The sequence below is a fragment of the Ambystoma mexicanum genome, chromosome 7p (genome assembly GCF_040938575.1).
Source record: "Ambystoma mexicanum isolate Mex_15411 chromosome 7p, UKY_AmexF1_1, whole genome shotgun sequence".
NCBI classification, from domain to species: Eukaryota; Metazoa; Chordata; class Amphibia; order Caudata; family Ambystomatidae; genus Ambystoma; species Ambystoma mexicanum.
Genome location: NC_090939.1, coordinates 48,825,997 through 48,853,449, shown reverse-complemented (window position 1 = coordinate 48,853,449; position 27,453 = coordinate 48,825,997).

Below are 27,453 nucleotides of genomic sequence, written 5' to 3'. Positions count from 1 at the left end.
AAATCTTTTGAATGGTTAACGTTTCAGCTACAAATGGCTTTAATCATTCGAATGGGTTTGAACGCCCATTGTTCAAGTAAAACGAAAACCAAGTGAAAGCAATGCTCTATGGTCAGTGGTCAAAGTGGATGGGAATGGTCGGGAGAGGTGTTCCACTACTTTTATTTTTTACTTTTAACAGCTCCACTACTTTTTGCAACCCTTTTCACCGTTCCGGAACTGTTCTTCATGAAGTTAAAGCGCACGTCTCCACTTTTGAAATCTATTTCAACTTAATTGCCTGCAACCTGCCTGACTGCAACCCTTGACAAATGTGTTGCACGTTGCTCCTTTCCTTCCTACTCAGTCCCCCACGGCTGTCACAGTTCTACTACTTTTGTGGTACTCTTCTATCACTGAAAATGCTCTTCTGAGAACCAGAAATATCTACTCCCCGTCTAATAACCACAACTCAGATAGTATTGGAATGTCTGGACCATAAAAATCAACTGAGTAGATGCGAGACTCTGCCCACGAAGTTTGCAGTGTTACACATCCGATGCTGAAATTTACAACCAAAATGATGAGCGGTAGAATCAGAAGCTTCTTGTGGAGTAATACAAATCCCAGATAAGCATGCCCAAAACTACAAGAGGTGGGATCAGATGCTTGTTATGGAATAATAACAAGCCCAGATAAGCATGCCCAAAACTACAAGAGGTAGGATCAGAACCTATTATGCAATAATAACAGGCCCAGCTAAGCATGCCCAAAACTACAAGAGGTGGGATCAGAAGCTTGTTATGGAATAATAACAAGCCCAGATAAGCATGCCCAAAACTACAAGAGGTGGGATCAGAAGCTTGTTATGGAATAATAACAAGCCCAGATAAGCATGCCCAAAACTACAAGAGGTGGGATCAGAAGCTTGTTATGGAATAATAACAAGCCCAGATAAGCATGCCCAAAACTACAAGAGGTGGGATCAGAAGCTTGTTATGGAATAATAACAAGCCCAGATAAGCATGCCCTAAACTACAAGAGGTGGGATCAGAAGCTTGTTATGGAATAATAACAAGCCCAGATAAGCATGCCCAAAACTACAAGAGGTGGGATCAGAAGCTTGTTATGGAATAATAACAAGCCCAGATAAGCATGCCCAAAACTACAAGAGGTGGGATCAGAAGCTTGTTATGGAATAATAACAAGCCCAGATAAGCATGCCCAAAACTACAAGAGGTGGGATCAGAAGCTTGTTATGGAATAATAACAAGCCCAGATAAGCATGCCCAAAACTACAAGAGGTGGGATCAGAAGCTTGTTATGGAATAATAACAAGCCCAGATAAGCATGCCCAAAACTACAAGAGGTGGGATCAGAAGCTTGTTATGGAATAATAACAAGCCCAGATAAGCATGCCCAAAACTACAAGAGGTGGGATCAGAAGCTTGTTATGGAATAATAACAAGCCCAGATAAGCATGCCCTAAACTACAAGAGGTGGGATCAGAAGCTTGTTATGGAATAATAACAAGCCCAGATAAGCATGCCCAAAACTACAAGAGGTGGGATCAGAAGCTTGTTATGGAATAATAACAAGCCCAGATAAGCATGCCCAAAACTACAAGAGGTGGGATCAGAAGCTTGTTATGGAATAATAACAAGCCCAGATAAGCATGCCCAAAACTACAAGAGGTGGGATCAGAAGCTTGTTATGGAATAATAACAAGCCCAGATAAGCATGCCCAAAACTACAAGAGGTGGGATCAGAAGCTTGTTATGGAATAATAACAAGCCCAGATAAGCATGCCCTAAACTACAAGAGGTGGGATCAGAAGCTTGTTATGGAATAATAACAAGCCCAGATAAGCATGCCCAAAACTACAAGAGGTGGGATCAGAAGCTTGTTATGGAATAATAACAAGCCCAGATAAGCATGCCCAAAACTACAAGAGGTGGGATCAGAAGCTTGTTATGGAATAATAACAGGCCCAGATAAGCATGCCCAAAACTACAAGAGGTGGGATCAGAAGCTTGTTATGGAATAATAACAGGCCCAGATAAGCATGCCCAAAACTACAAGAGGTGGGATCAGAAGCTTGTTATGGAATAATAACAAGCCCAGATAAGCATGCCCAAAACTACAAGAGGTGGGATCAGAAGCTTGTTATGGAATAATAACAAGCCCAGATAAGCATGCCCAAAACTACAAGAGGTGGGATCAGAACCTGTTATGGAATAATAACAATCCCAGATAAGCATGCCCAAAACTACTAGAGGTGGGATCAGAACCTGTTATAGAATAATAACAAGCCCAGCTAAGCATGCCCAAAACTACAAGAGGTGGGATCAGAAGCTTGTTATGGAATAATAACAGGCCGAGATAAGCATGCCCAAAACTACAAGAGGTGGGATCAGAAGCTTGTTATGGAATAATAACAGGCCCAGATAAGCATGCCCAAAACTACAAGAGGTGGGATCAGAAGCTTGTTATGGAATAATAACAAGCCCAGATAAGCATGCCCAAAACTACAAGAGGTGGGATCAGAATCTTGTTATGGAATAATAACAATTCCAGATAAGCATGCCCAAAACTACAAGAGGTGGGATCAGAAGCTTGTTATGGAATAATAACAAGCCCAGGTAAGCATGCCCAAAACTACAAGAGGTGGGATCAGAACCTTGTTATGGAATAATAACAAGCCCAGATAAGCATGCCCAAAACTACAAGAGGTGGGATCAGAACCTTGTTATGGAATAATAACAAGCCCAGATAAGCATGCCCGAAACTACAAGAGGTGGGATCAGAACCTTGTTATGGAATAATAACAAGCCCAGATAAGCATGCCCGAAACTACAAGAGGTGGGATCAGAAGCTTGTTATGGAATAATACCAAGCCCAGATAAGCATGCCCGAAACTACAAGAGGTGGGATCAGAACCTGTTATGGAATAATAACAGGCCCAGATAAGCATGCCCTAAAATACAAGAGGTGGGATCAGAACCTGTTATAGAATAATAACAGGCCCAGATAAGCATGCCCAAAACTACAAGAGGTGGGATCAGAAGCTTGTTATGGAATAATAACAAGCCCAGATAAGCATGCCCTAAAATACAAGAGGTAGGATCAGAACCTGTTATAGAATAATAACAGGCCCAGCTAAGCATGCCCAAAACTACAAGTGGTGGGATCAGAATCTTCTTATGGAATAATAACAAGCCCAGATAAGCATGCCCAAAACTACAAGAGGTGGGATCAGAAGCTTCTTGTGGAGTAATACAAATCCCAGATAAGCATGCCCAAAACTACAAGAGGTGGGATCAGAAGCTTGTTATGGAATAATAACAAGCCCAGATAAGCATGCCCAAAACTACAAGAGGTGGGATCAGAAGCTTGTTATGGAATAATAACAAGCCCAGATAAGCATGCCCAAAACTACAAGAGGTGGGATCAGAAGCTTGTTATGGAATAATAACAATCCCAGATAAGCATGCCCAAAACTACAAGAGGTGGGATCAGAAGCTTCATGTGGAGTAATACAAATCCCAGATAAGCATGCCCAAAACTACAAGAGGTGGGATCAGAAGCTTGTTATGGAATAATAACAAGCCCAGATAAGCATGCCCAAAACTACAAGAGGTGGGATCAGAAGCTTCTTGTGGAGTAATACAAATCCCAGATAAGCATGCCCAAAACTACAAGAGGTGGGATCAGAAGCTTGTTATGGAATAATAACAAGCCCAGATAAGCATGCCCAAAACTACAAGAGGTGGGATCAGAAGCTTGTTATGGAATAATAACAAGCCCAGATAAGCATGCCCAAAACTACAAGAGGTGGGATCAGAAGCTTCTTGTGGAGTAATACAAATCCCAGATAAGCATGCCCTAAAATACAAGAGGTAGGATCAGAACCTGTTATAGAATAATAACAGGCCCAGATAAGCATGCCCAAAACTACAAGAGGTGGGATCAGAAGCTTGTTATGGAATAATAACAGGCCCAGATAAGCATGCCCAAAACTACAAGAGGTGGGATCAGAAGCTTGTTATGGAATAATAACAAGCCCAGATAAGCATGCCCAAAACTACAAGAGGTGGGATCAGAAGCTCGTTATGGAATAATAACAAGCCCAGATAAGCATGCCCAAAACTACAAGAGGTGGGATCAGAAGCTTGTTATGGAATAATAACAAGCCCAGGTAAGCATGCCCAAAACTACAAGAGGTGGGATCAGAACCTTGTTATGGAATAATAACAAGCCCAGATAAGCATGCCCAAAACTACAAGAGGTGGGATCAGAAGCTTGTTATGGAATAATGCCAAGCCCAGATAAGCATGCCCAAAACTACAAGAGGTGGGATCAGAACCTGTTATGGAATAATAACAGGCCCAGATAAGCATACCCTAAAATAAAAGAGGTGGGATCAGAACCTGTTATAGAATAATAACAGGCCCAGATAAGCATGCCCAAAACTACAAGAGGTGGGATCAGAAGCTTGTTATGGAATAATAACAAGCCCAGATAAGCATGCCCTAAAATACAAGAGGTAGGATCAGAACCTGCTATAGAATAATAACAGGCCCAGCTAAGCATGCCCAAAACTACAAGTGGTGGGATCAGAATCTTGTTATGGAATAATAACAAGCCCAGATAAGCATGCCCAAAACTACAAGAGGTGGGATCAGAAGCTTGTTATGGAATAATAACAATCCCAGATAAGCATGCCCAAAACTACAAGAGGTGGGATCAGAAGCTTCTTGTGGAGTAATACAAATCCCAGATAAGCATGCCCAAAACTACAGGAGGTGGGATCAGAAGCTTCTTGTGGAGTAATACAAATCCCAGATAAGCATGCCCTAAAATACAAGAGGTAGGATCAGAACCTGTTATAGAATAATAACAGGCCCAGATAAGCATGCTGAAAACTACGAGAGGTAGGATCAGAAGCTTCTTGTGGAGTAAAACAAATCCCAGATAAGCATGCCCAAAACTACAAGAGGTGGGATCAGAACCTTGTTATGGAATAATAACAAGCCCAGATAAGCATGCCCAAAACTACAAGAGATGGGATCAGAAGCTTGTTATGGAATAATAACAAGCCCAGATAAGCATGCCCGAAACTACAAGAGGTGGGATCAGAAGCTTGTTATGGAATAATAACAAGCCCAGATAAGCATGCCCAAAACTACAAGAGGTGGGATCAGAAGCTTGTTATGGAATAATAACAAGCCCAGATAAGCATGCCCAAAACTACAAGAGGTGGGATCAGAAGCTTGTTATGGAATAATAACAAGCCCAGATAAGCATGCCCGAAACTACAAGAGGTGGGATCAGAAGCTTGTTATGGAATAATACCAAGCCCAGATAAGCATGCCCAAAACTACAAGAGGTGGGATCAGAAGCTTGTTATGGAATAATAACAAGCCCAGATAAGCATGCCCAAAACTACAAGAGGTGGGATCAGAAGCTTGTTATGGAATAATAACAAGCCCAGATAAGCATGCCCAAAACTACAAGAGGTGGGATCAGAAGCTTGTTATGGAATAATAACAAGCCCAGATAAGCATGCCCAAAACTACAAGAGGTGGGATCAGAAGCTTGTTATGGAATAATAACAAGCCCAGATAAGCATGCCCAAAACTACAAGAGGTGGGATCAGAAGCTTGTTATGGAATAATAACAAGCCCAGATAAGCATGCCCAAAACTTTGAGAGGTAGGATCAGAACCTGTTATGCAATAATAACAGGCGCAGGTAAGCATGCTGAAAACTACGAGAGGTAGGATCAGAACCTTGTTATGGAATAATAACAGGCCCAGATAAGCATGCCCAAAACTACAAGAGGTGGGATCAGAAGCTTGTTATGGAATAATAACAAGCCCAGATAAGCATGCCCAAAACTACAAGAGGTGGGATCAGAAGCTTGTTATGGAATAATAACAAGCCCAGATAAGCATGCCCAAAACTACAAGAGGTGGGATCAGAAGCTTGTTATGGAATAATAACAAGCCCAGATAAGCATGCCCAAAACTACTATAGGTGGGATCAGAAGCTTGTTATGGAATAATAACAAGCCCAGATAAGCATGCCCAAAACTACAAGAGGTGGGATCAGAAGCTTGTTATGGAATAATGACAAGCCCAGATAAGCATGCCCAAAACTACAAGAGGTGGGATCAGAAGCTTGTTATGGAATAATGACAAGCCCAGATAAGCATGCCCAAAACTACAAGAGGTGGGATCAGAAGCTTGTTATGGAATAATAACAAGCCCAGATAAGCATGCCCAAAACTACAAGAGGTGGGATCAGAAGCTTGTTATGGAATAATAACAAGCCCAGATAAGCATGCCCAAAACTACAAGAGGTTGGATCAGAAGCTTGTTATGGAATAATAACAAGCCCAGATAAGCATGCCCAAAACTTTGAGAGGTAGGATCAGAACCTGTCATGCAATAATAACAGGCCCAGGTAAGCATGCTGAAAACTATGAGAGGTAGGATCAGAACCTTGTTATGGAATAATAACAGGCCCAGATAAGCATGCCCAAAACTACAAGAGGTGGGATCAGAAGCTTGTTATGGAATAATAACAAGCCCAGATAAGCATGCCCAAAACTACAAGAGGTGGGATCAGAAGCTTGTTATGGAATAATAACAAGCCCAGATAAGCATGCCCAAAACTACAAGAGGTGGGATCAGAAGCTTGTTATGGAATAATAACAAGCCCAGATAAGCATGCCCAAAACTACAAGAGGTGGGATCAGAAGCTTGTTATGGAATAATAACAAGCCCAGATAAGCATGCCCAAAACTACAAGAGGTGGGATCAGAAGCTTGTTATGGAATAATAACAAGCCCAGATAAGCATGCCCAAAACTTTGAGAGGTAGGATCAGAACCTGTTATGCAATAATAACAGGCCCAGGTAAGCATGCTGAAAACTACGAGAGGTAGGATCAGAACCTTGTTATGGAATAATAACTGGCCCAGATAAGCATGCCCAAAACTACAAGAGGTGGGATCAGAAGCTTGTTATGGAATAATAACAAGCCCAGATAAGCATGCCCAAAACTACAACAGGTGGGATCAGAAGCTTGTTATGGAATAATAACAAGCCCAGATAAGCATGCCCAAAACTACAAGAGGTGGGATCAGAAGCTTGTTATGGAATAATAACAAGCCCAGATAAGCATGCCCAAAACTACAAGAGGTGGGATCAGAAGCTTGTTATGGAATAATAACAAGCCCAGATAAGCATGCCCAAAACTACAAGAGGTGGGATCAGAAGCTTGTTATGGAATAATAACAAGCCCAGATAAGCATGCCCAAAACTTTGAGAGGTAGGATCAGAACCTGTTATGCAATAATAACAGGCCCAGGTAAGCATGCTGAAAACTACGAGAGGTAGGATCAGAACCTTGTTATGGAATAATAACAGGCCCAGATAAGCATGCCCAAAACTACAAGAGGTGGGATCAGAAGCTTGTTATGGAATAATAACAAGCCCAGATAAGCATGCCCAAAACTACAAGAGGTGGGATCAGAAGCTTGTTATGGAATAATAACAAGCCCAGATAAGCATGCCCAAAACTACAAGAGGTGGGATCAGAAGCTTGTTATGGAATAATAACAAGCCCAGATAAGCATGCCCAAAACTACAAGAGGTGGGATCAGAAGCTTGTTATGGAATAATAACAAGCCCAGATAAGCATGCCCAAAACTTTGAGAGGTAGGATCAGAACCTGTTATGCAATAATAACAGGCCCAGGTAAGCATGCTGTAAACTACGAGAGGTAGGATCAGAACCTTGTTATGGAATAATAACAGGCCCAGATAAGCATGCTCTAAACTACAAAATGTAGGATCAGAAGCTTGTTATGGAATAATACCAAGTCCAGATAAGCATGCCGAAAACTACGAGAGGTAGGATCAGAAGCGTGTTATGGAATAATAAAAGTCCCAGATGAGCATGCCCAAAACTACAAGAGGTTGGATCAGGTGATTTTTATGGAATAATAACGATTCCAGATAAGCATGGCGAAAACACAGGAAGGAACAATTGATTATAAAAATAGGAGAGTCATGGAAGGGAGGGAAAAGGGAAAGTTTGGATAAGCTCAGAGGACAGATGTGATCAGTCGAGACCCATTCTCCGTTGTCATAAGGGTGCCATTGGACTAACATGGGGCTGGTTCTAGACCTATTGCTCTGGAAGAGAAGTTGACCATCTCAGGACTTACCTGCATTCTGCTCAGCCTTTTATGTTCTTCCTGCATCCAATCAAGCTGAAGGAAAATAATGCTACTCAACGGCTACTATCCTAGTAAGACATCTATGGGAATCTGAAAACAAAATGCCTTGCAACATCTTGAGATATTATTTATATTTAGTTCAATAAAAGATCTAAAATCTTTGATTATTGCGTAATTTGGGGCCGATTCACAAAGAAGTTAATATGAGTAACTCTGACTTACCCCTGGCCTACTAGTAAGTCAAAAGTAAGTGAAAGTTACTAGTCAATCAGGACTAAATCAGGGTTACTGACAGCACCTTATTTTTAAATTGAATAACTCTCTCCAGGAGTATGGCTCTAAACATTACTCAAAGTTAAATACAATTGAATCAAATTTCTCTTTCAATGAGAATCTCAGACTTGCTCATAGAAGCTTCTTTGTTAATCGAATCGTCTCTTCCCAGACGTTTACCAGAGTTGCTCATAGTACCTTCTCTGATTAATTGAATGGTTGTTATCCAAGAGTATTTCGAGTTCTGCATAGTAACATATTTGTAAATCGGTGAGATCAAAGAGTACCTTAGAGTTGCTCATAGTAACATATTTGTGAATCTAATAATTTCTCTTGAGCAATATCTCTGAGTTGCTCATTGTAACTTATTTGCGAATCAAATAGCCTTTCTTCCAAAGTATCTCAGAGTTGCTCCTGGTAATTTCCTTGTCAATCAAATCAAATCTCTCCAAGTATATTTCACACTTGCTCATAGAACTTTTTTTGATTAATCAAATGGCCTCTCTTCTTCAGGAGTATCTCAGAGTTGCTTATAATAACTTGTGTGTGAGAGTAATAGTCTTTCTTCAGGAGTATCTGAGAGTTGCTCATAATAACTTGCGTGTGAGTGGAATCGTCTTTCTTCAGGAGTATCTGAGAGTTGGTCATAATAACTTGCGTGTGAGTGGAATAGTCTTTTTCAGGAGTATCTCAGAGTTTCTCATAATAACTTGCGTGTGAGTGGAATAGTCTTTCTTCAGGAGTATCTCAGAGTTGCTTATAATAACTTGTGTGTGAGTGGAATAGTCTTTCTTCAGGAGTATCTCAGAGTTTCTCATAATAACTTGCGTGTGAGTGGAATAGTCTTTCTTCAGGAGTATCTCAGAGTTTCTCATAATAACTTGTGTGTGAGAGGAATAGTCTTTCTTCAGGAGTATCTCAGAGTTTCTCATAATAACTTGTGTGTGAGTGGAATAGTCTTTCTTCAGGAGTATCTCAGAGTTTCTCATAATAACTTGTGTGTGAGTGGAATAGTCTTTCTTCAGGAGTATCTCAGAGTTTCTCATAATAACTTGTGTGTGAGTGGAATAGTCTTTCTTCAGGAGTATCTCAGAGTTTCTCATAATAACTTGTGTGTGAGTGGAATAGTCTTTTTTCAGGAGTATCTCAGAGTTTCTCATAAAAACTTGTGTGTGAGTGGAATAGTCTTTCTTCAGGAGTATCTCAGAGTTTCTCATAATAACTTGTGTGTGAGTGGAATAGTCTTTCTTCAGGAGTATCTCAGAGTTTCTCATAATAACTTGTGTGTGAGTGGAATAGTCTTTCTTCAGGAGTATGTCAGAGTTTCTCATAATAACTTGTGTGTGAGTGGAATAGTCTTTCTTCAGGAGTATCTCAGAGTTTCTCATAATAACTTGTGTGTGAGTGGAATAGTCTTTCTTCAGGAGTATCTCAGAGTTTCTCATAATAACTTGTGTGTGAGTGGAATAGTCTTTCTTCAGGAGTATCTCAGAGTTTCTCATAATAACTTGTGTGTGAGTGGAATAGTCTTTCTTCAGGAGTATCTCAGAGTTTCTCATAATAACTTGTGTGTGAGTGGAATAGTCTTTCTTCAGGAGTATCTCAGAGTTTCTCATAATAACTTGTGTGTGAGTGGAATAGTCTTTTTTCAGGAGTATCTCAGAGTTTCTCATAATAACTTGTGTGTGAGTGGAATAGTCTTTCTTCAGGAGTATCTCAGAGTTTCTCATAATAACTTGTGTGTGAGTGGAATAGTCTTTCTTCAGGAGTATCTCAGAGCTTCTCATAATAACTTGTGTGTGAGTGGAATAGTCTTTCTTCAGGAGTATCTCAGAGCTTCTCATAATAACTTGTGTGTGAGTGGAATAGTCTTTCTTCAGGAGTATCTCAGAGTTTCTCATAATAACTTGTGTGTGAGTGGAATAGTCTTTCTTCAGGAGTATCTCAGAGTTTCTCATAATAACTTGTGTGTGAGTGGAATAGTCTTTCTTCAGGAGTATCTCAGAGTTTCTCATAATAACTTGTGTGTGAGTGGAATAGTCTTTCTTCAGGAGTATGTCAGAGTTTCTCATAATAACTTGTGTGTGAGTGGAATAGTCTTTCTTCAGGAGTATCTCAGAGCTTCTCATAATAACTTGTGTGTGAGTGGAATAGTCTTTCTTCAGGAGTATCTCAGAGTTTCTCATAATAACTTGTGTGTGAGTGGAATAGTCTTTCTTCAGGAATATCTCAGAGTTTCTCATAATAACTTGTGTGTGAGTGGAATAGTCTTTCTTCAGGAGTATCTCAGAGTTGCTTATAATAACTTGTGTGTGAGTGGAATAGTCTTTCTTCAGGAGTATGTCAGAGTTTCTCATAATAACTTGTGTGTGAGTGGAATAGTCTTTCTTCAGGAGTATCTCAGAGCTTCTCATAATAACTTGTGTGTGAGTGGAATAGTCTTTCTTCAGGAGTATCTCAGAGCTTCTCATAATAACTTGTGTGTGAGTGGAATAGTCTTTCTTCAGGAGCATCTCAGAGTTGCCTATAATAACTTGTGTGTGAGTGGAATAGTCTTTCTCCAGGAGTATCTCAGAGTTGCTCATAATAACTTGCGTGTGAGTGGAATCGTCTTTCTTCAGGAGTATCTCAGAGTTGGTCATAATAACTTGTGTGTGAGTGGAATAGTCTTTCTTCAGGAGCATCTCAGAGTTTCTCATAATAACTTGTGTGTGAGTGGAATAGTCTTTCTTCAGGGGTATCTCAGAGTTGCCTATAATAACTTGTGTGTGAGTGGAATAGTCTTTCTTCAGGAGTATCTCAGAGTTTCTCGTAATAACTTGTGTGTGAGTGGAATAGTCTTTCTTCAGGAGTATCTAAGAGTTGCCCGTAATAACTTGTGTGCGAGTGGAATAGTCTTTCTTCAGGAGTATCTCAGAGTTGCCTATAATAACTTGTGTGTGAGTGGAATAGTCTTTCTCCAGGAGTATCTCAGAGTTACTCATAGTAACATATTTGTGAATCGAATATCCCTCACAGTAACTTGATTGTGAATTTAGCTTTCTCCAGGAGTATCTCACAATTACTCATAGAAGCCTCTTTGTGGATAGAATCGCCTCTCTGCAGGGACACGCCAGAGTTATTTAGAGTATTGAATATTCTCGCTCCATGCCCCGGCTGCTCATAGTAACTCCTTTGTGAATCGGCACTTTAGGCTTTAAGCATGGTAAATGACCAGTCATATCCGCCAGAGGAGGGCGAGCCAGAAGTCCTGTAATGCAGTCACACTGCGCGTTCCTTGGCATTGACACAGGGGGAATGGTTCAAAGATCAACGAATGGCTGACGAGAATAGTGACACTGGCCGGCTGAGTAAAGGGTCACATACCGGCTACGACACGAGATGGAGAAGAAGAATACGATATGGTACTCATTCCTGTGCCTTCTTAGGAAGGGCTCAGACAAAATGGCGGAGGGAATCAGAATAGGGGTCAGGGGTCACCACTGCAAGAGACGCACCAGGACGCTGATGGAGGGGCGGAAATATGACCTGCGCAGCAGGTGACTGCACCGGCAGCTTTGGGGGGAAACTGCACTGAGCGTTGGCGCCTCCAAACAAACACGTGACCCGCCTGTTAAATGTCTTTATTTTTCAATTGCGCATATCTTTGAAACCATTGAATGTACATGCTGAGCATGAAAGGTTGTGTTTTTGTGTGTTTATGGGTGAGATGGCAATTGTGTAGGGTTCTTATTTTCAAGGAACCACACGTGATATTGTACTGCAAAAATACACTTTGCACTGTTGCGTGAATCAGGCTTGAGCAGTGAAAAGTGTATTTAGTGCAAAGTCCCGTTGCACCATGGAATGGAAAAGCCACTTTGCGCTGTGCAAAATATTCCATGAACCAGGCCCTAAGTCGTGTCCAGAGTATTTTGTCAGGCAGGGAAAGGGACAGATTGCCAGACTTGACGATTCCCAACGGCTGCACATGTATGTACGCTTGCCTCCCTCTGCTTGACGTTATATTCAGTTACTTGTTGCAAACCTTCTGCAAATGCTTCATGCTATGCGCTGGTCGTTTCCGCCGTGCACCCACTGATTTAATAATCAGAGTGTGTCCAAATGGTTCCATCTCTAGAGGGCGCTACTGGCGGCCTTTGCCTTTCCTGAGTGATGGGAGCGTACACAGCTGCTGCTTGAGGGGCCAATTCCTGCCTGCATCCCACCCTAAACATTGTTAAGTTTATAATCATTTTATAAAAACGTAAGTGGTAAAAGCGTATGTGCTGGGAGAAACTTGGCAATCTTTTTAACATCAAGGCCCATTCGCAAAGGAACCGGGTCACAGAAAGTGAGTGTCACTTTGCCCTTCACATCTCTGTGCCCGCACTTGCCAATTCACAAGTCCCTGATGCTCAAGATACACTTTGAAAGCACAGGGGGGCTGGCAGTGCCCACGGAGGACACACAGCCAGACCCTTCATGCATACAGAAATGTCGGCTCTGTTTCTGCCTCCTAGTAATACATTATTAAGCCACTGACCTGACACAGTCTGATTATTGGGGTCCGCCCCCCTACCGGAGACATCAGTGCGCACCTTTAAAGGGTCATCACTGCAAATTACTTGTTTACATTTCCGCCTCCATTTGGGAGCTGGAAAAGGAAAACATAAATAGGAACGCTCATGCCAAGCATGAGCGTTTCAATTTGCGGTAGTGAAAAAACGGCAAAAAGACCCTTGTCAGTGTTGGGTATTTCCCAGCACCTGCTTTCTGGCAGGGGAGGCCAGATGCAGAGGACTGTGCTCATGGAAACACATCACTGACCTTTCCTCGACATAAAAACATGTCGTTTTGACGGGTTTCAGGTCCCATGCTCAGAATTTGGGTGAGTATTAAAACTTATAAGGGCTCGCGGTCATGAGAGCCATAACGCGAATGGACGGCCTAAAAGCCTTGAGTGCGGCTTTAACGTTTCACGCCTTGCATTCACGCCACGGCTCATTTTCCAGCATTTGTATGGCGGACAGGAAGCGCAGAGCGCCACTTGCATTTGCGCCACTCCCTCCAGCATCTTCGGCGGGATGGATTTTCATGCCGGTGCAAATGATGAAGGTCCCTCTGTGGTCCGCCTGCTTCGTGCACCAGCATGAAGGCCCCACCCATCCCCTGATGCTTGTGCGCCCAAGTGCATAGTTGCCCCTCCCACCTGTAAACGAGAGCAACTCGTTTGCACTGAGAGATGATTCCAGGACGGAAAAAAGTATTCAGAAACAAACAGCTATAGCATGTTGGTTACCACAGAATAAATCGGGGGTAGAGGGAGGACGCGCTGGCTAGTACCCCCTCCAAAGCTAGGGCAAATGTTCTATGGCCAAGTAGCCAAGCTTTGGGCCAAGGTGCACTGCCAATAAGACTTTAAAGGGTGCTTGGGTCCTCCACGATGGAAGGCTGACGGCGCCTGAGCTCAGCCTCACAGCAGTCCTCAGCACTCCCCACCCCTAAAAGGTTGAGAGCCCACCCAAGCCTGACGTGTGAAAGCGGCACGCCTTATATTGTGTAAGGGGCTATGGTGTTCCATGCCCTCTGGCATTTCCCCTCCGACGAGCACACACCTGTTAGGGTAGCGGTTTACATGATAGAGCGGCTGTTAGCACCCTATGGGCTGAAGTTTAAAATCTGCAGCTCTTTCCCTCATCTCCAAAGAGATTTACATGACCCTCTTTATAGATCTCAAAAGAATCAAATGGCATTAATTTACAGTATCCCCCAAACCCATCTCTTAAATGCTTCTCTGAGCCCTTACTAACAACTGTAAAGCCTGGGCCGACAAATGTTTCGACATCAATGGCCTTCAACAGGGGAATCAACTGCCACTTCACCATAAGCTCCAAGAAAGATTTGTCAAGTTTGCAAGGAACTGGCCAAACCTGCAGCAGCCTCTTCCTCCGTCACACCCACGCAGGACATGTGCTCGGCCCTGGCTGCACACTTCATCACAAAAACCCTAGACATCCTTTCCACCCTCTCCTCCACACCACAGCGTACACCAACACCGGAGCATCCCTTGGCCCCCCATCCACTTACCCTCTCTTCACTCTCTCCAATCACACCTGAAGAGGTACCAGACAAGTCTGAACTATGAAGACTTCATCCAAACAGGTGGAACCCTGCCCCTCTCAAACCATTAAGGACAATATTGACTCCCTTGCTATAGCCTTGGCTGATCTTCGCAATCTCTCCTTTTCCACTGGAGTTTTCCCAATTGCCCTCAAGCGATCCCTTGTGCACCTTCTGCTCAAAAAATCCTCAGCCGACCCCCCCATTCCGGCAAACTTCTGCCCTGTCTCCATCACTCCTTTTCTGGGCAAACTCCTGGAGGAACGGGCTATCACTCAGCTGACCCTACACACTGAATCTATTGGTTGCTTCCATGGCCATCAGTCTGGATTTAGAGCACCCAGAGGCATGGAATTGCTCTTCTGAACACCTGTGAAGACCTGCTCTCAAATCTTGACACTAACACTCCCTATGTCCTCATTCCCCTTGACCTCTCCTCTGACTTTAACACAGTTAACCATAACATCCTGGTTGCACGTCTCCTTGATACCCTAGGAATCACAGGCTGGGCTTTGGCGTGGTTAACGTCCTTTCTCTCCGACCTCCAATCCGGTGGAACTTGGAGCCTTTCTCTCTACTATAGCTCTCTGAACCTGTGGCGTTCCTCAGGGATCTAAAATATATCCCCCTGTTTCTTCAACGTCTATAGGGCTGCCCTGGCACGTGTGATTGCCACTTTCACCTCTAACTTCCAATATTACGCGGATAACACGCAACTATCTTTCAGGCTACCCTCAGCAGCCTCCTGCTCTTCGCTCATATCTGACTGACTGTCCGCAATTCAGTCATGGTGTGCTGCAAACAACCTCTGCCACAATGCCAGTAAGGCTGAGATCGTTCACACTGGGAACCCTGCTCCCGCTTTCCCACTTTCACTCTGGCCGGCCTCCCTTGGCCCTGCGCCCTCACCCACCTGCGATGCAAGAAACCTTGAGGTGACCTTTGACTCCACTCTCTCCTTCTCCTCTCACATCTCGGACATCTCTAAAACGTCTTTCAGTTTCACCTCCTCAGGGGTACTCTACCTTTTCTCACTTCCCCCAGAGGCACACTGTCTCCAGAGCCCTGGTTCACTCCAGGCTCGACTATTGCAGCAGCCTCTTTCCCAACCTCCCGTCTATTGCCCTGTGCCCTCTGCAACTCATCCAGAACCGAACCGTGAGACTTATCCTTGGCCTGAAACCCAGGGACCGCATCTCCCAGTGCTGAAATCCCTTCACTGGCTCCGTGTGGCTGCAAGGATCAAGTTCAATACCCTCTGCATTGTTCACAAGGCTTTCTGGGGCTTGGGACCTACCTACCTGCAACGCTTCCTACCTAAATACTGTCCTTCATGAGCCCTCTGCTCATCTACCTCCAACCTTTTGCGAGTGAGCCGGTTCTCCAAGCAGAGATTTGAAGGTAAGTCCTTATCCTCAGCAGGTGCCTCCCTCTGGAACAGCTTTCCTTTTCACCTTCCGTCTTAAGCCTGATCTTCTTAAGTTCTGGAAACTCCTCAAGACCTTCCTCTTCTCCCCTTCCTTCTCTCCCTCTACCCTGCTAACCTAGTTCTCTGTTTTTTCCCTCTCTCCCTCCTCTTCCTTACAGCATGGTGACTGGCCGGCTGGCGTACCTCAGAGTCTCACAGGTCCCTGGCACCCCCGCCAGTCCCTCTTTTGCACTTGCCTCACCCACACTCACTGCACTTGAGAAATAACCCAACAGAGCGGCTCTCTCTGCACTTACTCCAGTCTCCACTGACCGGGTGCACTTGACCCCCCCACCCCGTGACTGTCTGTGCACTTGTACGATCAGTCCGCACCATGCAGGAAGATCGTCTGTCTGTTCTCCATTATCTTCACCCCTTAATTGCACTGGTAAAACTGCAGAATCGCTTTCAGGCCTATTTGCTGTCTCCCAACCTGTTAAATGTATTTTTCACGCAATTACTCTGCCTGTGCAGACTATTATCGTCTCAGAATGTCAAGGGCTCTGAGCGACTGTTGTTTATCCCCTTGTTCCCACCCTGCTTGAGTGCTTTGAAACACTTGCCTGTGTGTAGGCGCTTTATAAATAAACAATACCATACCATCCTCCAGAAGTGTCCTGCAGAGCCATGCTTTCCATGCATACGTGTCCGCCCACAATTGCAGCTCAAACAGTGCCAAAAGGCAGTTCACTTTGCATCGGGACTACATCAACAGTTAAACTCTCTCACTGAAAGTATATCAAAGGGTGTGGGGTTACATGGAATCTGCATTTTCTGTTCCTACAGAGCTCAGAATAGAAGCTTTCCCACCCTTCTTCGTTCTTTGCGATTCGGTGTTGGCACTGGGGTCCCCACCAGTGCCAAAAGCAATCCTGAAAAGGAAATGGCCCTCAGAACCACTTGACCATGTATAAACGTCTTGATTTAGTTTTGCTATTAGGTGGTGCTTCAGGTTTAGACTATTCACAGAAGAAATCATAGTGGAGGAGATGGCATATGAGGAGGTACACACAGGCTGTGGAGGAGATGGCATATGAGGAGGTACACACAGGCTGTGTAGGAGATGGCATATGAGGAGGTAAACACAGGCTGTGGAGGAGATGGCATATGAGGAGGTACACAGGCTGTGGAGGAGATGGCATATGAGGATGTAAACACAGGCTGTCGAGGAGATGGCATATAAGGAGGTACACACAGGCTGTGGAGGAGATTGCATAGGAGGAGGTAAACACAGGCTGTGGAGGAGATGGCATATGAGAAGGTACACACAGGCTGTGGAGGAGATTGCATATGAGGAGATAAACACAGGCTGTGGAGGAGATGGCATATCAGGAGGTAAAAACAGGCTGTGGAGGAGATGGCATATGAGGAGGTACACAGGCTGTGGAGGAGATGGCATATGAGAAGGTACACACAGGCTGTGGGGGAGATGGCATATGAGAAGGTACGCCAGCTGTGGAGGAGATGGCATATGAGGAGGTACACACAGGCTGTGGAGGAGATGACATATGAGGAGGTACACACAGGCTGTAGAGGAGATGGCATATGAGGAGGTAAACATGGGCTGTGGAGGAGATGGCATATGAGGAGGTACACAGGCTGTGGAGGAGATGGCATATGAGAAGGTACACACAGGCTGTGGAGGAGATGGCATATGAGTAGGTAAACACAGGCTGTGGAGGAGATGGCATATAAGGGGGTACACAGGCTGTGGAGGAGATGGCATATGAGGAGGTAAACACAGGCTGTGGAGGAGATGGCATATGAGGAGGTACACAGGATGTGGAGGAGATGGCATATGAAGAGGTACACAGGCTGTGGAGGAGATGGCATATGAGAAGGTACGCAGGCTGTGGAGGAGATGGCATATGAGGAGGTACACAGGCTGTGGAGGAGATGGCATATGAAGAGGTACACAGGCTGTGGAGGAGATGGCATATGAGAAGGTACGCAGGCTGTGGAGGAGATGGCATATGAGGAGGTACACACGGGCTGTGGAGGAGATGGCATATGAGGAGGTACACACAGGCTGTGGAGGAGATGGCATATGAGGAGGTAAACACAGGCTGTAAAGGAGATGGCATATGAGGAGGTAAACACAGGCTGTGGAGGAGATGGCATATGAGGAGGTACACACAGGCTGTAAAGGAGATGGCATATGAGGAGGTAAACACAGGCTGTGGAGGAGATGGCATATGAGGAGGTAAACACAGGCGTAGAAGTTGTTTGCATTTGTATCAACACATTCAATGGCAAAGTTATCCTGGCCATGACACCCAAAACCTGCACCCTCCCCTTTAAAAAACACCCTCTTGGGATCTATTTGAGCCAGCTTTTTCACACAGTAACATCAAACAGTTGGTGTGTATGGTATTACATTGTCTCGGAGCTTTCCTCTAAAAGATAATGGCTTACTTGCAGCAGTAAATGAGATCATGGTGTAGTCAAACTGTCTCATCCAAGTGGCTATCCATCCACTTGATTTACAAGCAACATGTGTGTCCTCGCGTTTGTTCCTTGAAGTGAAGTCCTGTTCAAAACAAGCACTGACGAAGCCAACAGCTTCGGCCTTTTTAAAAGCCATTAGAAATGCATTTTCTAGGCACTGCCATAATACGCCTAGGTACTCACACCAGTTGCCTTTTGTTGACCAGGCAGTAACATTTTGGCAATGCCTTGTACATGCCTTCCCTATGCCCACTATGCTAAAACGGTTGGCTTAGCCAATGCTTGTCTTGGGATTGGGAAAGGACGTCATTTCTATTTTAGGTTTAGATTTTCGTTTTTTCTGCTCTATCCGCTAAAGATATTTTTTATCGATCCCGAGAGTGGCGCTATACTGTGTTATTTTTGCTTGTTGCAGTTAATGGCCCTGGATAAGGGCCCCCTTTCCTCACACGATGGAGGGAGCAATGGCGGGACCATAAATCAGCAGGCACCAGAATCTGATGACAAACCTCATTCCTGTCAAAAAAGAGTCCCGCGGCCACACTCCCCCTCTCCCAGCACCCACTCCCAACTGTCATCGAAGCCGGCCCATAAAGAGGCCAGCTGTCACCGAGGCAGGCCTCGGGCCGGCAGGGGGGCGCGCTAGGCCTCATTCCGCAGGCCGGACGCCGAGGCCGCCCCACATTCCCTCACGGCCCGGCCTGTGCATCTGTTGGGGTCCCTCACCCTCCGAGAAGAGTTTGACGCAGCAGCAGATCCCACGAGCAGTGGGGCGAGGAGGGGTCGGGCGGTTGGGGGTCAGAGCTCTCCGCCTGGAACATCGTGATAAGCACAGAGGTGCCACACGCCCCGAGAGTGAACACATTGAGGTGTCCAAGAGCAGCGAGGCACTGTGCACTGGTGTGCAGAGGCAAATGGGGGCTGAACACACTGGTGTACATGCAGGGTGATAGAGAGAGACATGCACATGCCGAGGGCGCCAGAGGCTGTGCACACTGGGATGCGGGGACATGGAGGCCAGACACACTGGTGTGCATGCAGGGTGATAGAGAGATGCACGTGCCGAGGGCGCCAGAGTCTGTGCGCACTGGGATGCGGGGACATGGAGGCCAGACACACTGGTGTGCATGCAGGGTGATAGGGAGATGCACGTGCCGAGGGCGCCAGAGGCTGTGCGCACTGGGATGCGGGGACATGGAGGCCACACACACTGGTGTGCATGCAGGGTGATAGGGAGATGCACGTGCCGAGGGCACCGGAGGCTGTGCGCACTGGGATGCGGGGACATGGAGGCCAGACACACTGGTGTGCATGCAGGGTGATAGGGAGATGCACGTGCCGAGGGCGCCAGAGGCTGTGCGCACTGGGATGCGGGGACATGGAGGCCAGACACACTGGTGTGCATGCAGGGTGATAGGGAGATGCACGTGCCGAGGGCGCCGGAGGCTGTGCGCACTGGGATGCGGGAACATGGAGGCCAGACACACTGGTGTGCATGCAGGGTGATAGGGAGATGCACGTGCCGAGGGCGCCGGAGGCTGTGCGCACTGGGATGCGGGGACATGGAGGCCAGACACACTGGTGTGCATGCAGGGTGATAGGGAGATGCACGTGCCGAGGGCGCCAGAGGCTGTGCGCACTGGGATGCGGGGACATGGAGGCCAGACACACTGGTGTGCATGCAGGGTGATAGGGAGATGCACGTGCCGAGGGGGCCAGAGGCTGTGCGCACTGGGATGCAGGGACATGGAGGCCAGACACACTCGTTTGCATGCAGGGTGATAGGGAGATGCACGTGCCGAGGGCGCCAGAGGCTGTGCGCACTGGGATGCAGGGACATGGAGGCCAGACACACTGGTGTGCATGCAGGGTGATAGAGACATGCACATGCCGAGGGCGCCAGAGGCTGTGCGCACTGGGATGCGGGGACATGGAGGCCAGACACACTGGTGTGCATGCAGGGTGGTAGGGAGATGCACATGCCGAGGGCGCCAGAGGCTGTGCGCACTGGGATGCGGGGACATGGAGGCCAGACACACTGGTGTGCATGCAGGGTGATAGAGAGATGCACATGCAGAGGGCGCCAGAGGCTGTGCGCACTGGGGTGCGGGGACATGGAGGCCAGACACACTGGTTTGCATGCAGGGTGATAGGGAGGTGCACATGCCGAGGGCGCCAGAGGCTGTGCGCACTGGGATGCGGGGACATGGAGGCCAGACACACTGGTGTGCATGCAGGGTGATAGGGAGGTGCACATGCCGAGGGCGCCAGAGGCTGTGCGCACTGGGATGCGGGGACATGGAGGCCAGACACACTGGTGTGCATGCAGGGTGATAGGGAGATGCACATGGCGAGGGCGCCAGAGGCTGTGCGCACTGGGATGCGGGGACATGGAGGCCAGACACACTGGTGTGCATGCAGGGTGATAGGGAGGTGCACATGCCGAGAGCGCCAGAGGCTGTGCGCACTGGGATGCGGGGACATGGAGGCCAGACACACTGGTGTGCATGCAGGGTGATAGGGAGATGCACATGCCGAGGGCGCCAGAGGCAGTGCGCACTGGGATGCGGGGACATGGAGGCCAGACACACTGGTGTGCATGCAGGGTGATAGGGAGATGCACATGCCGAGGGCGCCAGAGGCTGTGCGCACTGGGATGCGGGGACATGGAGGCCAGACACACTGGTGTGCATGCAGGGTGATAGGGAGATGCACATGCCGAGGGCGCCAGAGGCTGTGCGCACTGGGATGCGGGGACATGGAGGCCAGACACACTGGTGTGCATGCAGGGTGATCGGGAGATGCACATGCCGAGGGCGCCAGAGGCTGTCCGCACTGGGATGCGGGGACATGGAGGCCAGACACACTGGTGTGCATGCAGGGTGATAGGGAGATCCACATGCCGAGGGCGCCAGAGGCTGTGCGCACTGGGATGCGGGGACATGGAGGCCAGACACACTGGTGTGCATGCAGGGTGATAGGGAGATGCACATGCCGAGGGCGCCAGAGGCTGTGCGCACTGGGATGCGGGGACATGGAGGCCAGACACACTAGTGTGCATGCAGGGTGATAGGGAGATGCACATGCAGAGGGCGCCAGAGGCTGTGCGCACTGGGATGCAGGGACATGGAGGCCAGACACACTGGTGTGCATGCAGGGTGATAGGGAGATGCACATGCCGACGGCACCAGAGGCTGTGCGCACTGGGATGCAGCGACATGGAGGCCAGACACACTGGTGTGCATGCAGGGTGATAGAGACGTGCACATGCCGAGGGCGCCAGAGGCTGTGCGCACTGGGATGCGGGGACATGGAGACCAGACACACTGGTGTGCATGCAGGGTGATAGGGAGGTGCACATGCCGAGGGCGCCAGAGGCTGTGCGCACTGGGATGCGGGGACATGGAGGCCAGACACACTGGTGTGCATGCAGGGTGATAGGGAGATGCACGTGCCGAGGGCGCCAGAGGCTGTGCGCACTGGGATGCGGGGACATGGAGGCCAGACACACTGGTGTGAATGCAGGGTGATAGGGAGATGCACGTGCCGAGGGGGCCAGAGGCTGTGCGCACTGGGATGCAGGGACATGGAGGCCAGACACACTCGTTTGCATGCAGGGTGATAGGGAGATGCACGTGCCGAGGGCGCCAGAGGCTGTGCGCACTGTGATGCAGGGACATGGAGGCCAGACACACTGGTGTGCATGCAGGGTGATAGAGACATGCACATGCCGAGGGCGCCAGAGGCTGTGCGCACTGGGATGCAGGGACATGGAGGCCAGACACACTGGTGTGCATGCAGGGTGGTAGGGAGATGCACATGCCGAGGGCGCCAGAGGCTGTGCGCACTGGGATGCGGGGACATGGAGGCCAGACACACTGGTGTGCATGCAGGGTGATAGAGAGATGCACATGCCGAGGGCGCCAGAGGCTGTGCGCACTGGGGTGCGCGGACATGGAGGCCAGACACACTGGTGTGCATGCAGGGTGAAAGGGAAATGCACATGCAGAGGGCGCCAGAGTCTGTGCGCACAGGGATGCGGGGACATGGAGGCCAGACACACTGGTGTGCATGCAGGGTGATAGGGAGGTGCACATGCCGAGGGCGCCAGAGGCTGTGCGCACTGGGATGCGGGGACATGGAGGCCAGACACACTGGTGTGCATGCAGGGTGATAGGGAGGTGCACATGCCGAGGGCGCCAGAGCTGTGCGCACTGGGATGCGGGGACATGGAGGCCAGACACACTGGTGTGCATGCAGGGTGATAGGGAGATGCACATGGCGAGGGCGCCAGAGGCTGTGCGCACTGGGATGCGGGGACATGGAGGCCAGACACACTGGTGTGCATGCAGGGTGATAGGGAGGTGCACATGCCGAGAGCGCCAGAGGCTGTGCGCACTGGGATGCGGGGACATGGAGGCCAGACACACTGGTGTGCATGCAGGGTGATAGGGAGATGCACATGCCGAGGGCGCCAGAGGCAGTGCGCACTGGGATGCGGGGACATGGAGGCCAGACACACTGGTGTGCATGCAGGGTGATAGGGAGATGCACATGCCGAGGGCGCCAGAGGCTGTGCGCACTGGGATGCGGGGACATGGAGGCCAGACACACTGGTGTGCATGCAGGGTGATAGGGAGATGCACATGCCGAGGGCGCCAGAGGCTGTGCGCACTGGGATGCGGGGACATGGAGGCCAGACACACTGGTGTGCATGCAGGGTGATCGGGAGATGCACATGCCGAGGGCGCCAGAGGCTGTCCGCACTGGGATGCGGGGACATGGAGGCCAGACACACTGGTGTGCATGCAGGGTGATAGGGAGATGCACATGCCGAGGGCGCCAGAGGGCGCCAGAGGCTGTGCGCACTGGGATGCGGGGACATGGAGGCCAGGCACACTGGTGTGCATGCAGGGTGATAGGGAGATGCACATGCCGTGGGCGCCAGAGGCTGTGCGCACTGGGATGCGGGGACATGGAGGCCAGACACACTGGTGTGCATGCAGGGTGATAGGGAGATGCACATGCCGAGGGCGCCAGAGGCTGTGCGCACTGGGATGCAGGGACATGGAGGCCGACACACTGGTGTGCATGCAGGGTGATAGGGAGGCGCACATGCCGAGGGCGCCAGAGGCTGTGCGCACTGGGATGCAGGGACATGGAGGCGAGACACACTGGTGTGCATGCAGGGTGATAGGGAGGCGCACATGCCGAGGGCGCCAGAGGCTGTGCGCACTGGGATGCAGGGACATGGAGGCCAGACACACTGGTGTGCATGCAGGGTGATAGGGAGGCGCACATGCCGAGGGCGCCAGAGGCTGTGCGCACTGGGATGCAGGGACATGGAGGCCAGACACACTGGTGTGCATGCAGGGTGATAGGGAGATGCACGTGCCGAGGGCGCCAGAGGCTGTGCGCACTGGGATGCGGGGACATGGAGGCCAGACACACTGGTGTGCATGCAGGGTGATAGGGAGATGCACATGCCGAGGGCGCCAGAGGCTGTGCGCACTGGGATGCAGGGACATGGAGGCCAGACACACTGGTGTGCATGCAGGGTGATAGGGAGATGCACATGCCGAGGGCGCCAGAGGCTGTGCGCACTGGGATGCAGTGACATGGAGGCCAGACACACTGGTGTGCATGCAGGGTGATAGGGAGATGCACGTGCCGAGGGCGCCAGAGGCTGTGTGCATTGGGATGCAGGGACATGGAGGCCAGACACACTGGTGTGCATGCAGGGTGATAGGGAGCTGCACATGCCGAGGGCGCCAGAGGCTGTGCGCACTGGGATGCAGGGACATGGAGGCCAGACACACTGGTGTGCATGCAGGGTGATAGGGAGATGCACATGCTGAGGGCGCCAGAGTCTGTACACACTGGTGTGCATGCAGGGTGATAGGGAGATGCACATGCCGAGGGCGCCAGAGGCTGTGCGCACTGGGATGCAGGGACATGGAGGCCAGACACACTGGTGTGCATGCAGGGTGATAGGGAGCTGCACATGCCGAGGGCGCCAGAGGCTGTGCGTACTGGGATGCAGGGACATGGAGGCGAGATGCACATGCCGAGGGCGCCAGAGGCTGTGCGCACTGGGATGCAGTGGCATGGAGGCCAGACACACTGGTGTGCATGCAGGGTGATAGGGAGCTGCACATGCCGAGGGCGCCAGAGGCTGTGCGCACTGGGATGCAGGGACATGGAGGCGAGATGCACATGCCGAGGGCGCCAGAGGCTGTGCGCACTGGGATGCAGTGGCATGGAGGCCAGACACACTGGTGTGCATGCAGGGTGATAGGGAGATGCACGTGCCGAGGGGGCCAGAGGCTGTGCGCACTGGGATGCAGTGACATGGAGGCCAGACACACTGGTGTGCATGCAGGGTGATAGGGAGATGCACATGCCGAGGGCGCCAGAGTCTGTACACACTGGTGTGCATGCAGGGTGATAGAGAGATGCATGTGCCGAGGGCATCCAGAGGCTGTGTGCATTGGGATGCAGGGACATGGAGGCCAGACACACTGGTGTGCATGCAGGGTGATAGGGAGCTGCACATGCCGAGGGCGCCAGAGGCTGTGCGCACTGGGATGCAGGGACATGGAGGCCAGACACACTGGTGTGCATGCAGGGTGATAGGGAGATGCACATGCTGAGGGCGCCAGAGTCTGTACACACTGGTGTGCATGCAGGGTGATAGGGAGATGCACATGCCGAGGGCGCCAGAGGCTGTGCGCACTGGGATGCAGGGACATGGAGGCCAGACACACTGGTGTGCATGCAGGGTGATAGGGAGCTGCACATCCCGAGGGCGCCAGAGGCTGTGCGCACTGGGATGCAGGGACATGGAGGCGAGATGCACATGCCGAGGGCGCCAGAGGCTGATCGCACTGGGATGCAGTGGCATGGAGGCCAGACACACTGGTGTGCATGCAGGGTGATAGGGAGATGCACGTGCCGAGGGGGCCAGAGGCTGTGCGCACTGGGATGCAGTGACATGGAGGCCAGAAACATTCGTGTGCATTCAGGGTGATAGGGAGATGCACGTGCCGAGGGCGCCAGAGGCTGTGCGCACTGGGATGCAGGGACATGGAGGCCAGACACACTGGTGTGCATGCAGGGTGATAGGGAGCTGCACGTGCCAAGGGCGCCAGAGGCTGTGCGCACTGGGATGCAGGGACATGGTGGCCAGACACACTAGTGTGCATGCAGGGTGATAGGGAGCTGCATGTGCCGAGGGCGCCAGAGGCTGTGCGCACTGGGATGCAGGGACATGGAGGCTAGACACACTGGTGTGCATGCAGGGTGATAGGGAGATGCACGTGCCGAGGGGGCTAGAGGCTGTGCGCACTGGGATGCAGGGACAGGGAGGCCAGACACACTGGTGTGCATGCAGGGTGATAGGGAGATGCACGTGCCGAGGGCGCCAGAGGCTGTGCGCACTGGGATGCAGGGACATGGAGGCCAGACACACTGGTGTGTATGCAGAGTGATAGGGAGATGCACGTGCCGAGGGCGCCAGAGGCTGTGCGCGCTGGATGCAGGGACATGGAGGCCAGACACACTTATGTGCTTGCAGGGTGATAGGGAGATGCACATGCCGAGGGGGCCAGAGGCTGTGCGCGCTGGGATGCAGGGACATGGAGGCCAGACACACTCGTGTGCATGCAGGGTGATAGGGAGATGCACGTGCCGAGGGGGCCAGAGGCTGTGCGCGCTGGGATGCAGGGACATGGAGGCCAGACACACTGGTGTGCATGCAGGGTGATAGGGAGATGCACGTGCCGAGGGGGCCAGAGGCTGTGCGCGCTGGGATGCAGGGACATGGAGGCCAGACACACTGGTGTGCATGCAGGGTGATAGGGAGCTGCACGTGCCGAGGGCGCCAGAGGCTGTGCGCATTGGGATGCAGGGACATGGAGGCCAGACACACTGGTGTGCATGCAGGGTGATAGGGAGATGCACATGCCGAGGGTGCCAGAGGCTGTGCGCGCTGGGATGCAGGGACATGGAGGCCAGACACACTGGTGTGCATGCAGGGTGATAGGGAGATGCACATGCCGAGGGGGCCAGAGGCTGTGCGCGCTGGGATGCAGGGACATGGAGGCCAGACACACTGGTGTGCATGCAGGGTGATAGGGAGATGCACGTGCCGAGGGGGCAAGAGGCTGTGCGCGCTGGGATGCAGGGACATGGAGGCCAGACACACTGGTGTGCATGCAGGGTGATAGGGAGATGCACGTGCCGAGGGGGCCAGAGGCTGTGCGCGCTGGCATGCAGGGACATGGAGGCCAGACACACTGGTGTGCATGCAGGGTGATAGGGAGCTCCACGTGCCGAGGGCGCCAGAGGCTGTGCGCATTGGGATGCAGGGACATGGAGGCCAGACACACTGGTGTGCATGCAGGGTGATAGGGAGATGCACATGCCGAGGGCGCCAGAGGCTGTGCGCGCTGGGATGCAGGGACATGGAGGCCAGACACACTGGTGTGCATGCAGGGTGATAGGGAGGTGCACATGCCGAGGGCGCCAGAGGCTGTGCGCGCTGGGATGCGGGGACATGGAGGCCAGAGACACTGGTGTGCATGCAGGGTGATAGGGAGGTGCACATGCCGAGGGCGCCAGAGGCTGTGCGCACTGGGATGCGGGGACATGGAGGCCAGACACACTGGGGTGCATGCAGGGTGATAGGGAGGTGCACATGCCGAGAGTGCCAGAGGCTGTGCGCACTGGGATGCGGGGACATGGAGGCCAGACACACTGGTGTGCATGCAGGGTGATAGGGCGGTGCACATGCCGAGAGTGCCAGAGGCTGTGCGCACTGGGATGGGGGACATGGAGGCCAGACACACTGGTTTGCATGCAGGGTGATAGGAAGATGCACATGCCGAGGGCGCCAGAGGCTGTGCGCACTGGGATGCGGGGACATGGAGGCCAG